We start from the raw sequence: 12,035 nt of genomic DNA, 5'->3' as shown, positions 1-12,035 counted from the left end.
ACCATGCTTAGTGTTAAATTTTCTGTTTTCCATGTTTGCTTTTTGGGGGAGATTTGGCATGGACCTAGGAAGGCATGACAGATGTAAAACATCTGTCAGACAAAATTAAGAGGCATAAATGCAGTACAAATCATATTGGAAATGGCATCAAGCTGTCAATGTTGAGGAAAGCTAATATAGCCTGTCAGCTTGATGAAGGTTACCGCATCTCCATACACAGACATTACAAACTGGTGAGGGCAAACTGGCATTCACTTTCAAGATTGTTGTGGATTGCATTAATTTTTGTGGAGGGCATGAGATAGCATTGCGGGAGTCCAATGAATCTTCTACACCAGGGGTCCTCAATCTTATCCAGAAAGGGCCGGTGTGGGTGCAGGCTTTCATTCCAACCAAGCAGTTACACACCTGATTCTACTAATCAAGGTCCTTAGCAAAGACTCTAGTGTTTGATTAGTGCAATCAGGTATGTAACTGCTTGGTTGGAATGAAAGCTTGCACCCACACTGGTCCTTTCTGGATAAGATTGAGGACCCCCTGTTCTACACCATTAAACCGGGGTGTGTTTCTGGACTTGGTTGACCAGTCATCCTTTTTAGACCAGTCAGCTAATCACCGGTCTAACTCATGGGTCGCCAAACAGATGTGAAAGACCAGTCAAAACAAACGTCGTGATTGCATGTTCACAGTTTATGGACAGAAACTCGCTGAAGAAATATCGAATGCAACATTCGTGGCTGTGCAAGCTGATGAGACAACAGACATGGCATGTGTCAGTCAATGTGTCATTGTGCTTAGGTACATTGCTGGAGGTTCAGCTGCGGAGAGATTTTTCAAGATAGCTGACAGGACTGCGGACGGACTGGTGAAACTCCTGAAAGTGAAGCTCGAGCCATATAAGTTAAAGAACAAATTGATCTCCCAAACGTACGATGGGGCAGCTGTTCTGAGTGGGACACTATCAGAAATGCAGGCTAGGTTAAGAGAAACGTTCCCTCGAGCTCAGCGTCAGGGCAATCAAGATGAGACCCACTTGTCACTCTCCCGATATCAGCAGTGGGGTTTGCGAACACAGCTGCAGTTGCAGATGATTGGCCATACCAAATTTTGGTGGGAACTACATATGGCAGCCAAATTTATAGGAATAAAGAAGTAAAATGCATACAGCACAATAGATAGCACAAATTAAAGGATTCGCTAGGGCTGAAAAACCCAACATGATCCCTACTTTAAATGTAATCAGTCTATTAACCTCCAAGTACAGACCATTGATACTGATTACATATGCCCATAGCATTTAAATGATATTAGGGTCTTTGGTGAGACAAAAAATTTGATTGAAAACAGCATTTTTTATTTTATATTACATGTAATGAAGGATTCAAGAGATTGACTAATATACTGCTTCACACAACAGTACACAAGAACATCTAATTCATTATAGTTTATCAGAACAGAGGTTTGTCTATTGGAACAATTTTTTTCTATCTCAATATGTATGAAAATAGCAAAAATGGAGTGAATTTGTCTTAATATTGAACAGTGCATAATTATTTTATGATACTATCATCTGAAATTCTGCGAATTAAATAAGAAATGACTTATAAATTTACTTGACAACAGACTATTAAATCCTAAATTTTTGAAGGATGTATAAGCCAAGACACATGAAATTGAATGTTAAGTGTAAGGGTTTTCTTCAGACTATCAAAAAAAAAAAAAAAATGCTATGTGTGTATATTAATATTTATTTATTTGTTTGTTTATTTATATATTTCATTTTTGTTGTCAAGTATTGAGATTTCATCTATTTGGTTACTTATAATTTGATTAAATAGGTGCACAACAGCCGGAGGCTTCAACAGGGTAAAACTAATTTTCTCATCAACAGGCTTTCGACAGTTGAAGAATTGATCTGCCATTCAAAATTAAGGTATCCCCCATTTTTACAGCTAGAAGAAGGTGGAAAGGCATTGATGTCCACAGAAAGAACAGCATGTTCCCTCTGAGTTAATGTAGATACTGTATACATACTAGCTCGCCTGTTTCCCTTTAAACACATCTATGCAATCCCCTTGAATGGTCATGCCATTATAAAATATATGGCATATATTTTACTTGTTGTGAGAGGTTTATGTTTTCCATTTGTGTTGCAAAGATTTGCATTTTTATTAAGTATTTGACAAATGTACTACAACATAGATCTTGTTAACTTTTGCAAGCAATACCTGGGGCAATGTGTAGTTCGAGTGTTTTTTATTTCATGATTTTGGAGAGTCCAGGATAAGCTAGCTTAGTTGATGTGTTCCTTTGGAATGAATAATAAGGAAATGTAACTGCGGACATTGAGGTTAGTAGCCTGGCAGGAAGTGGAGTTATTGGCAAGCCATTACACTCCACTGCCAACATTGTATTCCACTGCAAACAACAAATTATTTCCTGTCATGTGATTTTACAAATGCAGTGCTAGTTTCTTAGCTGACTGCATTCATTTTGAATGCAATACTATTTGCTTTCTGTCTCGGTTCATTGAAGTTACCAGTAGTGTCATGTTAAAAGTTAATTCATGAAACTGTCAATATATAGAATTATATCCAGGAGGCACAGTTGGTGAGTGGATCGTGATGTACAAGGGTTTGAGAGAATTACTCATAAAAGTCATGTGAACGTCATTCATTTTATGTGCCTCCCACTGATTCTCATAGTGAATCAGACACTTTATTTAGTCCAAACCCCGCTGTCTAAAAGCATTATAAAGATGAATCATTTTTATCCTATTTGCTGTACACTTCAACACTTCCCACATGTAGCAATAGGATTATTAGCAACAGCAATGACCTGCACCGTTTTGTGTGTACTGGAGGCTTTAAGTAGAAAGAAGTGTGAAGTTTCATGTGTGTTTGTTTGGACCTGGGAATATGGTGGTCAGTTTCATGATCCAGTGTTTTTCTACCCTATGTCTGTCCTCTGGTGTCCAGTTAGTGTTTTTTTGAAGGCCCAATAGTTCTAGTGCCTCAGGCCCATGGTGAAGGAGATGGGCCACTAGGTGTGTGTCTGTCCCAAATTTATAAATGTTCCATAAATGCATTTATTTGAATATATTTACACTTAACATAAGTTTTAAACAAAGTTTAACCAACACATTTCACTTGTCCCTAAGTAGATTCTACAAATACAAATGTCTCATGACTCAGCAATAATAATACATTTCTTTCAGAACTTATCACTACACCATATAGTTTTATATTCCATAGTTTTAGTCACATTATAATATGTATTCACATCTCTATTACATATACATTTCCCCATGAACCATTAGCTACAGCAAATTTGTATTTGTAAAAAAAGATGTTGTGTTTTTGTAATGTGCATCAATTCCCTACAAACTGCTAATTTAAACTAGACTCATTTAACCTGTGAAAATAAATTAGTGAAAATCAGATTTTATTTAACAATTACATTCATACATTTTTCATGAGGCCACCCCTGCTTGGTTCTTTGATTTGATCTACTCCATCAAGCATTTTATCTTCCAGAAAGTTTGTTGTTTTACTTTGGTTCTTCCCATGCAAACTCTTTTGAAACTTTTAAACTTTCAAAATGTTTTTTTTTATTTTTTGTTATTAAAGTAATGCATTTAATAATGCTCTTTTTGATATAGCAAGAACTGAGAAACTGTGGAATATGTTTCAGTTCAGGATGATTTCTAATTGAAGTTTATTAGATTGTTAAGAGAAAGTCATAAATCATCATGAACCACAGCACAATATATTTAGATTAAACACAGTCAAGCGTGGGAAAGCACTGGCTTCACAGTAAATCTTAACAAAACACATAAGTTCAATGAGCACTCAAATACCAATGTTCCAAAATATTTTTTCCTCACAGTGAATTATAATGGCACTCTATTCCCAGCACACCCACAACTACAGTAAGTACCATGCTATGTTACAACACCTGCCCCAATGATGGGGCTTTTAAATGTTGGCTTGATATGATATCCTTTTGTGAACATTTCACTTATGTTGATGGGACTTGTTAGAGCTTCATGAAGAGTAGAACAGTTGTGTTGCAAGGTACAGTTTTCTTGCTTGCTTGTCTCATCTCCCTACACGCTCCCTACATGGCTCTCTCAGCTCTTGCTGAATTTTTAGATTTTGTAGAAGACTCTTTTTAACAGCTTTTTCCAGAGTATCATTGTTAAAGGTCATTATCACAACTGAAGACATGAGCTGGTACTTCATGGAAAAAGCTAAGTGCTATGAATGATTCATTTATCTAGCACCCCATATGCAATGGCTTACTTCTGAAAGAAAATTTGACTGAAAATAATAAGAATATCACACTTTTTTTCACGATTATGATAATATACTTTTTGTTGGACAAAGGACGAAAAATTCATATCTCAATGTTTTCCACAAAAAACATACAATGAAACAAAAGACGAAATAATCTTTCATTTGTTGTCATGAACACTGTATGAATGCAAATATGAAATTTATTGAATAATTCAAGATATCTTGTCACAATAAGTGGCAAGCGGGTCTCATCTGAATATATGCTTGTAATCCGTTACATGTATGCATGTGATTAAATTTCATAGCAAACAGCCATCTCCAGTTTCACAGGATAGACTTTCCAATATCATTGTATGCATGACAACCCAACTTGAATAAATAAAATCATGAATGAAATGATTCAAAATTAAATCTAGCGTATACTTAATTACCTAAATTGAGTCATACATTATTGATGAATGTAATTAGGACATTTATAATAGTTTTTCCTTTCTTTTTTTATTGTATGACAGCATTAGGCAATTTTGCTTAAATTGTAAATTTTCATTATGGTTTATAGATATGCATATAATTATTTTGATTAGTAAAGGACATCCCCACCGTAGCAGTCAATCACATTTTGAGATTTTATGTTTCAGTAAGTCATTCATTTATTTGTGTAACATTTAGCATATTTATGAGGCAGAGACTTCCCTGCTCATAAATGGTTTGCCAGAATTTTGGTTCCTTGCCATGCCCAATATGGCTGCAATGTACTTTTTTTCTTTAATCTTTAACATGTTAACACTCTCATTAATTTCACTGGCACACTTATCAGGTATAGGCAATTAATTTTAAATTATGTAATTATGGAGATTACTGGGTGGTAAAGCAAGGGTGTAGTGCAGACCTCACGGTCTGGTATCGAATGTAAACCCTGCCTACTGAGGCCAGCAGCCCTGCAGGGCGATGTGCAATTGGCTTCTAACATTGGCCATGGATGGAAGGGTCCAGACCTGGGTCAAATTCACAGGTCCTGACCATTTCTATGCTTTACTGATCTTGTCTGGTGTATTGGAACCAATGAAATACTCTCAAAAAGTGCAAACCCTGCCTTCTGGTCATATTGGCAGGCCCAATTACACCTGGCAAGATAAATAGAGCACAGAAAAATATTTGAATTCGAAACAAATACGTATTTGACCCAGGTATGGAATAGTCTTAGTTGGCTGGGATTACAGTGTTTTAACAGGCACCAGTGACTCCCATTGATCAAGTGAGCACCTGTAATTCTTCTTTGGCAGGGCCACCACTGGCGGGGTGGGGGCAACCAGGAGAACAGGGGGAACTGTGGCCTGTGAACCTGGGGTAAAAATCATTGTCCCGGGCCCAGGAATAATATAATTTTTTCCCGAGCCTGAGAATTTCATCCAGCAGACCTGTCTGCTGGGCAACACTTTAAGTGTCTTCCTCGAGTGTGTGCGAGCCCAGCTTGTTAACTGCAGTGTGATGTGAAATGGCAGCTGGCATCACATGCTTTGGAGTACAGCTTGTCCGTGCTCTAGCGAACTGACAATGGAGGCTGTGATGAATGGTTGCACTTGACAATCTTTAAATCTAGGTTCAAATTCATCCCAAGTAATTCATTTGAAAACCAATTGAATTTTTTTTTACCTGTTCAATATGTGAACCATATGGAGTTGCATTCTGTCAATGTCCAGATGGTTTACAATGTTATGCACAGCATAATTATCCCATACATCCCAGACTTATTCTGGCTCTGTCTATGATTCCTTCCTCGTAGGCATTCTGACTTCTCAATAGCCTTACCTGACAGGGTGGCAACTATAGGACAATAGCCACCCATTACAGTTACAGTGGGTGATGCCATACATTGTGCTTTTGACTCCAAGACACCATGATTTTAACTGTCAGCTGCCAGTGGCCTGCTGGATCATTGGGGCTAACATATTAAATGCTTAGAATGGGTTTTCTTGGACATTTTGTGTAGTCTACTAAATATATATCTGTCAGAACACTTTGTAACTTGTAATATTCACCTTGACAATGGATGCTGCTTTGATCTTACGGAGAACACTGAATCAAAGCAATGTGATAAAAATGAAATTTGTGCTCAGGTTAAGTCATTTTCATAATTTGTCAAAAGGCCAGAGTATTAAACTTTGAGCGAAGGTGCTCTCACTGAAGTCTGAAAATATTCTCATGCCGTCTTCATGATTGACTATAATGATGCACCATGACAGCGGAACAATAGCTTGTTTAAAGGTAATGTGACTGATGTGATTGACCAGTATGCAACCACATCTTTTTCAGCTCATTAAAAACATATTACTAGACAATTTTCTATGAGTGTGTTTATTAGTGCCGGGTGATATGCCTCATGAAAGTACTCGGATCACATTGGTAACATCTCTTTTGACAGCATCTGCTCCTATTTTAACAGTAATATGACAACATTTTGCTATGCGTGCAGTTTTTTTTATTGCATTCACAGTAAATTCAGATTGTAGGAATGTGCTTTGTATGATACCTACTGTATCTCTACCACTGGCTACTACAGTTTTACAGCCAGAATCAACATTCATTAGTGATTCATATGAATTTTTCCTATCTGAAAATGAAATAATGGAAGTTCAAAGTATCTAAAAAAATGTGTATGGAACCTAAAGAATAAGTGAATTTGGAAAACTCACAAATGCAGACTACTCATATCTGACAAATTTCAGTTGAAGGAATTGACACTGTCTTTCATTTTTCATTGACTTGTCATAATTTTTTTTTTCTTTTCCTTAGCTTTAAGAGTTTTCAGACTTTATTAAGAGTTGTGATATGGTCAAAGGTCAATCATACTTTGATTGGTATTGTAGCACACATTATTATGTACTATCACAATGATATTCTGAAAGGTGATTGATAAGACAATAAAATGTGGTAAAAAATAAATTTTAAAAATACAAAATATAAACTAAATACTAAATAAATACATTAAAAAGTGTAAGGGCCTTTTAGCTGGCAAAAAAACAAAACAACAACAAAAAAAACACATGAATGGCTTTTTGTGAAATGAGTCATTGCTTTACAATTTTGTTTTTGCCAGGAAATACGCATCAGTCTTTTACAAGTTGGATGTGGGTCTGGCTGACAGTGCCAGTGCATAAGCAAAAGGCTTAGGGGAGGGGGTAAAAGGACAAGGTATTTGGGAGGCCTCCATCATCAGCCTTTATCTGTCCTCCTCCTTGTCAGGTTCTCTTCTTAATAGTAATATAAATCCTGTTATACACTTATATAAGAGCTCAACAGATTAATCCTCTCTAGGATATACAAGATTAAAAAGAAAAATGGGCCCATTTATAATATCTTAGGAACAGTCTAACAACATTGTTCTGATATTTATCAGAAAATAAAGCAAGGCCTGTCGCGCTTGGCATCTGCTGGTAATACATCATGTCAGGCCGCAGCAGGAGGGGAGAGAAATCTCTCCAATAAGCCCGTTTTCTCACACGATTACGCTGCCGCTGCTATCCCGTTAGTCTGCAGATGCACTTTGCCGTGAAGGATCAGTGTCAATATCGAAGTCTGCGGCCACGACAGGGTTTCACCCTTAAACTGAAATGCTCACGGTTGGTTTTTTTTTTTTTTTCCACACGGTAGAAAGCGAGTTATTTCGAGATCCAGGTGAGTGTGAACTGAGCTTTTGTGTGGTAGTGAGCTGTTCCAATGGATTTATATGTGAAGCAAATGATAAAATTTCTTTTTTTTCCCCTTCTTTATTTGAATTTCATTTCCACTTACGTTTAAGTTTGAAAGATCTTTCATATGTGCATACGTTTTGTAAGTGAATGCATACCCTATTAGGTTAGGTTGATGTCCAGCACTTTCAGAACACGTTGGGTTTTTTTTTTTCAGGTTACCCAACGTTGCACTACAGACCAGTGATTTACTCACCGCACTGTGATTTTCTGTGCTCTCTACATTATTGATGCACATGCTGTACTCTGCTATGATAAGGATTTGACCTAAAGAAACAACTTAATATTTCCCTTCAGCGCTCTGAGATAAAAAAAAGTGGCTTATCGAGGGCCCCCCACTCAGGCCCCGGTGCACTCCAATCATTACTCTATCTCTGGAGCCTGGCAAACCCTGCAGGACGGGAACAAACTGGCCTCGGTCCTGTTCTGCAGAATCGGTTGCCATCTCCAGTCCACAGCTGGACAGCCCACCTCTTCACAGCCTGTGCTTAAATTGAGTTGTGAGAAAGTGAGTACGCAGCGTCTGAACATTTGAATGGCATGTGGAATGCTTTATGTCTCAAGCTACTTCAGAATTTCTGGGGCCAGCTAAAATGTGTAATGGCTTGTTCTCTTCTAAAGATGAGGTCAGAGCAAGTGTGGTATATGTTGTAAGACTTCTGAAAATTCAATAAATATTGATTAGTTTAAAGATTTATATTTTGATAAGCTATTGAGCCCTGTTGTCTAGATAAATATAGTTTTGTGTGTTATATGATACATTGTTGTGTTTTGTATCATGGTCTGAACAATTGGCTCTTTTTGGCTACGATGAAACTATTTTTCCTTTCTGCAGTTGCTTGTTCTTCACAATTGTTTGTCATGATGAGTACTTGAAATTCAGTACTTAACTGAAGTACCTTATAGAGACATAAGTGTTTCATTACCTTTTGTTGACTCTTATCAGACACAGTCATACTGCATTAAACTCATTGTGCATTTTTGATCAAAAATGTGCCTGTAATTAATTACATTTGTTATAACAAATGGGCTGAACACTAAGTTAATTATTTATTTAATATTCTTGTATATGCAATATTGTGGATCGATAAATCACATTTCATCTTATTTCTAAAATATGCAACTTTTCGAAAAGAAAATACAATTTCAATATGCCTAATTACTAAATTTGAGTCACAATAGTCAGATTACCTACAATGACATGCTTCTTAATGGCTCCTAATAATAAAAATGTCTTAACACATGCAGTCATCTGCAAGAACCCATCTCCTGCATTTCCTTTCAACAAACACCTACAGTACCTCTGTATGTTACCCAAATATCAAAGTAATAGGTCCCGTTGTCCATTTCTGGTACATTGATGCCAATTCATGGGAAATTCTATGGCAATCGAGACGTCACCTTTTCAGATGTCTGTCACACAGGATTGGACAAACGAAAGGACGGACAGACAGACAAACAAACAAATGGATGGGTATCATTACATAGCCTCCTTGGCAGAGGTAATGACAAAAAATATATATATTTTGTTTTAGTTCAGAAAAATTCTAAAATTCAATTGACAAGGCACACACTTGATTAAGAGCTCTATGCAGTTGTGTTATGATGGATTACTTTTGGCTCTCAAATACAATACGCTCGAAGAGACAATACTTGACAACACAAGTTGGTCTTTTACTGCCAGATTGTTTCATTACTGTGAACAGAAATTGCAATAACATATAGCTATCTTAACAAGTTTTAAAAATCTTGTTTAAAAAATCTTATGAGCATATCAGCTTGTGGTTTGTCTAGTCACAGTCATTTTCATTTTAAATTAAGTGAAATGTGAAACACAAGGCTGTAATCATTTAGAAGCCTAAGATCCATGGCAATCTTAACAGAATTTATAAATGAATAAAATGTTGTAGTAAAAAATGTTTTTTCCCCTCTTGGTAATGTGCTGAAATATCTGACAGCAAGTGATTTGAATGAGTAATATTCCAGTGAAATGTGATGACATAGAGAACAGCTGTCCTACCTCTAAGCTGCTATGGGCATTTCAGATGTGGTTTGTTTGCTTAATGTACAGCAGTGTAATTAATGTTATGGTCTGAGAGAGTTCTAATTATAGTGATTTATCCCAGTACTGAAGCTGCTGATAACTCAGCAGTACTGTCACAGTTGTCATTAAAAGAATTTCTGGGATAAAAAGAAAGTGCAGTTGGGCACTTTTTGAACAGGCAAAAGTATTGATATATCATGCTTATAATACATATATTTGTTTTGCTGAATATTTGTTCAAGTTCGACCAAAAAAAAAAAGTATAGCTTTCCCAATTTTAGTGTATGTTATCAATTGGCTTAGAAGATTTTTGTGCACAATGCAGGCTATTTTGGATATTTGCAGAAATATCTCATGACCTGCCAGCCAGGACTGCACCACCAGTTTACAATTAAAGTTCCAACAAAGCTTTACCATGCAGATGGAATTTGGATGAATATTGCTATGGATAAGGAGGATCCATTACTTGGAAATGTCTTGCAGCTACTTCTGTTTCAGATTTGTTGAGTGCACATGTTTTTAAAACTTCCAAACATCTCAAAATGCCTCTCTCCTTTGCTTTTCAAATGTACCAAGAACCTCAAGAGTACATTACACTACTATAGTTTGCTGGTTAAAAGCAAAGCAAAGAAAACCATTTCCATTTGCCAACTAGCCAAAATTTACTGTCAAAACAGCTCAAGAATAGTAACCATTTTATTTTGGGTTTGTCGTTTCCAGGTGTTAAAGAAGGAGGTACTACAGACGGAGTGAGATAACAAGTGTGAGGTGCAGTGATAACTGGTTGATTTATTAACCAGACTGTCCAATTATCATAGCAATATCTGACAAGGTGGCTAATGGCTGAATCTGTGCAGCTCCTATGTGAATTGCAAGCTGGATACATTCCCATCATCATTTGTTATTGTTATGTGATGATTTGGGATGATATGTTTAAGAGCTATTCTGTAGAAGACTTCAAATCTGACTTCTTAAGGACTGAATTTTCTAATCAAATTTTATTTATATAAATGGATTTATATATTTATGTTTATTTGTCACAATACGCTCCACAGTTTACCCTGACCTAAATCCCCACAGGCAACACTGGCAAGAAAAAAAACTCCCTGGAATTACAGGCTAATTGGATAGCAGAGTACATAGCCTTGACTATAATAGTTGTGTGTGTTCCCATTTGACCACATTTTAGATTGCATTGCATGAGACCATTTCTTTTAAGTAGAGAGTAGCACCTGTAATGTCACACCAATGTCATGTTTTAATGGCTTACTGTGGTTTCAACATAGCATCAGCATAATGGATTAGAATAGTTTATAAATCCATTTTATTTTTGCCATTAGTTTCATGTTTTCCGCTTTAAAACTGCAAAGATGCACACAGCAATTGGTAATATTTGCACATCTGCAAAATCATGTTAATACATGGAAAATTTCCCATGAGAATTTAGGATCAAATTTGGTGTGTGTGTGTGTGTGTGTGTTTTTAATGAGATACATTGTGTGCAAATGGAGAGCAGCTAGAACTTTTTGTTTGAGAAAAAGCTCTAGCCCTTCAGTCCTATTTTTTACAATAGGACTGAAGGGAAGTCTGATACAATATATTAATAATCCTATACACTCATCTTTCCTGGAGGAGGTCTGCTGTGCAATTTCTTTTGTTTATCCTCTCTCCTCTCACCGAGCAGACTTGTCTCCAGTTCTGCATTCTCATTGTTTTTGAATTTGTGCCTGCTATAGCAGAAAGATGCATGCATGTATGCGCCCTGTGTAATGCTTCCCTGATCAGATGAAGCTTTGAGCACCTATTTATTTGCTAATGAGGAATAACGCTATGTCCATTGAGTCTCCACAGCCCGAAATCAATACAAGCCCTGTCTATACCAGCAGTTCACTAGCCATTATACGCCATTAATCTTGTGCGGAAAATGCAGCAATCTCAGGCTAAA

At 36.7% G+C, this 12,035-nt stretch overlaps 1 long non-coding RNA gene across 3 annotated transcripts in view; it reads left to right on the top strand.

Moving 5' to 3' along the window:
- LOC135248665 (uncharacterized) overlaps positions 1–12,035 on the top strand; it is a 291,561-nt gene that overhangs the window by 227,361 nt on the left and 52,165 nt on the right. The window contains exon 5 of one of the 3 annotated variants that reach the window (XR_010328475.1): positions 1,892–4,367. The exons of the other annotated variants lie outside the window; for them this stretch is intronic. This is a non-coding gene — a long non-coding RNA (uncharacterized LOC135248665). Of the gene's footprint in view, positions 1–1,891; positions 4,368–12,035 lie in introns of those variants that run through there. 3 annotated transcript variants of the gene reach the window in all.

Source organism: Anguilla rostrata, chromosome 1 (assembly GCF_018555375.3).
Source record: "Anguilla rostrata isolate EN2019 chromosome 1, ASM1855537v3, whole genome shotgun sequence".
Classification (NCBI taxonomy): domain Eukaryota; kingdom Metazoa; phylum Chordata; class Actinopteri; order Anguilliformes; family Anguillidae; genus Anguilla; species Anguilla rostrata.
The sequence above is the reverse complement of the archived record's forward strand: the minus strand, read 5'-3'. Positions and strand labels throughout refer to the sequence as shown.